General features: G+C 49.3%; 1 non-coding gene across 1 annotated transcript; it reads right to left on the bottom strand.

Moving 5' to 3' along the window:
• Nucleotides 1–786: 786 nt before the first annotated feature.
• LOC127688207 (small nucleolar RNA SNORA48) lies at nucleotides 787–930 on the bottom strand. The gene has a single exon (XR_007978618.1). It is a non-coding gene; the product is annotated as a small nucleolar RNA SNORA48 (small nucleolar RNA).
• Nucleotides 931–1,919: the final 989 nt, after the last annotated feature.

Here is a 1,919-nt window from a genome sequence, read left to right as displayed (position 1 = left end):
TCAGCTCTCCACATTCATGCCCTGGGTTCAGCACACACACACACACACCGCCTGCCAGGGCCAGCTTCACTATACTGCCTGGTGGCAGACCCTGTTCCGCTGAGCTGCTGCTGCTGGTGGTGAGAGGTGTGGCCAGCTCTCCAGAGCACTGTGGCCAGTGAGGGGCGGAGCCAGTTCATGCCCAGTACCTGAACATCTACGTGGTCCCTGGCAGCTGCTCCAACAAATGACGGCCACATGTTCTTTAGTGGTAAAATAAGCCACGGACATCAACGCTGACCCCTGCCTCTGTGTAACTCTGGACCCAGACATGGCCCTCAGTGGCAGTTCAGGCTAAGACCCCACCATGATCCCTGGCCACTCACACCAGGCTCCTCCTCTCCACCCTGGAGTCTCCAGTTCCGTCTCTCTTCCTAATGCTCAAGCTGCTCCACTTCTCTTTCCCATCTGTCCACTACATACTCACACATTGTGGTGGCTCCCGCTGCAGGCTGGCCATATGTCTGGGTGGCCTCCTCTTGCAAGCAGGTGTCTATGGCCTGCCTGTGCCAAGGGCCGGAGCTCAGGTCCGTGGGTGGCACGGCAGTCCACAGGTATGTCTCCTTCGTCCATACTGCGCAGCATGGTAGTACACTGGGCTCTGTGTGTCTAAGGCCCACCCTTGCCATGGGGTGAAGTGCAGGTCTGCGGTGTCTTTCCCCACCCGCACCGCGTGGCATGGCAGAATGTAGGTCTCAGTCTTCCTCTTTTCTTGCCATGCTACCTGGATTTGAAGTTATTTGGGTTTTATGTGTTGTGGGCATAAGACAGCTGTGGCCACCAAGCCAGGCATCAGGCTAGGATGAACAAAGGAAGGCCATCTGCTCTGCCCCTGGCTGATATAAGAACGCCACCACCAACAAGATGTCTCTTTGCCCATTGTGTGGGAGAAAAAATTTTAACCTTGTTCTTATCTCAGTGTGATTTGGTTTGGGTTTTTTGAGACAGGGTCTCATTTAGCCCAGGCTGTCCTTGAATACGCTATATAACCAAGGATGGTTTCAAACGTCTGAGCTCCAAGTTCCAAGTCTTGCTTATAAGGAGCTAGACTTCAAACCAAGGACTTCAAACAGGTTAGACAAGTACTCTAGCCACTTCAAGTCCCATTAAGGTCTTTTTAGGGAAGTCTATAAGATATCTATATCTATTTTAAAGTGGATGCTGCTTGTACATTCTATTGTGAGTTCAGTGTTACATCTCAGACTCTGCTTGTGCTATCTGCATGTCTGGCTCTTTCTCTCTTGCACACTGGTGCCCTGCCACAAGAGGAGATGGTTGATGGATCAGAAATATCCCGTTGTGGGGGTTCACTTAATCTAACATAATTCAAACACCAGGTCAATGCAGAGACAAAAAAATTGTTGTAACCAAGTCACTACTGATCAATCAGGGCTGCAGAACAGACTCGAGAGCTGAACTATGACCCTGAGGAAATGCCGTACAGAATATTTTAAACATGAAGACATGAAGCAAGGGGGAGCAGAGTGGGCTGTAGCATTGTCCAGTCATATTTTGGCATAAGAGGTTGAGCAAAGGAGTTTCCATCAATCAGGATAGGAGTTCGTTATTGGGTCTGGGAATATGAACTTAGATTGACCCTGGCAGAAAGATGAAGAAGTTGTCCTTGAGACAGCTGTTGCCTTACAAGTTGCCCCTGAGGTGTCTGGACTTGGATAGCTGTTTCCTTACAACAGAAGCTGTTAAGCTATTGGGAAGTCCACAGCTCCCCTAGGGGCTGGGGCCTTAAATTTAGTTTCTCCCACTGATTAAATGAAGTCTTAAAACCAAATGGTAATGCTTGGAATACGTTTCTTTTGCTTGTTTCCAACATTGTGAGGAAAGTGAACAGAAAGGGTAAGTTTGCCAGTGTGGCTTCATGA

The sequence above is a fragment of the Apodemus sylvaticus genome, chromosome 6 (genome assembly GCF_947179515.1).
Source record: "Apodemus sylvaticus chromosome 6, mApoSyl1.1, whole genome shotgun sequence".
NCBI classification, from domain to species: Eukaryota; Metazoa; Chordata; class Mammalia; order Rodentia; family Muridae; genus Apodemus; species Apodemus sylvaticus.
The sequence above is the reverse complement of the archived record's forward strand: the minus strand, read 5'-3'. Positions and strand labels throughout refer to the sequence as shown.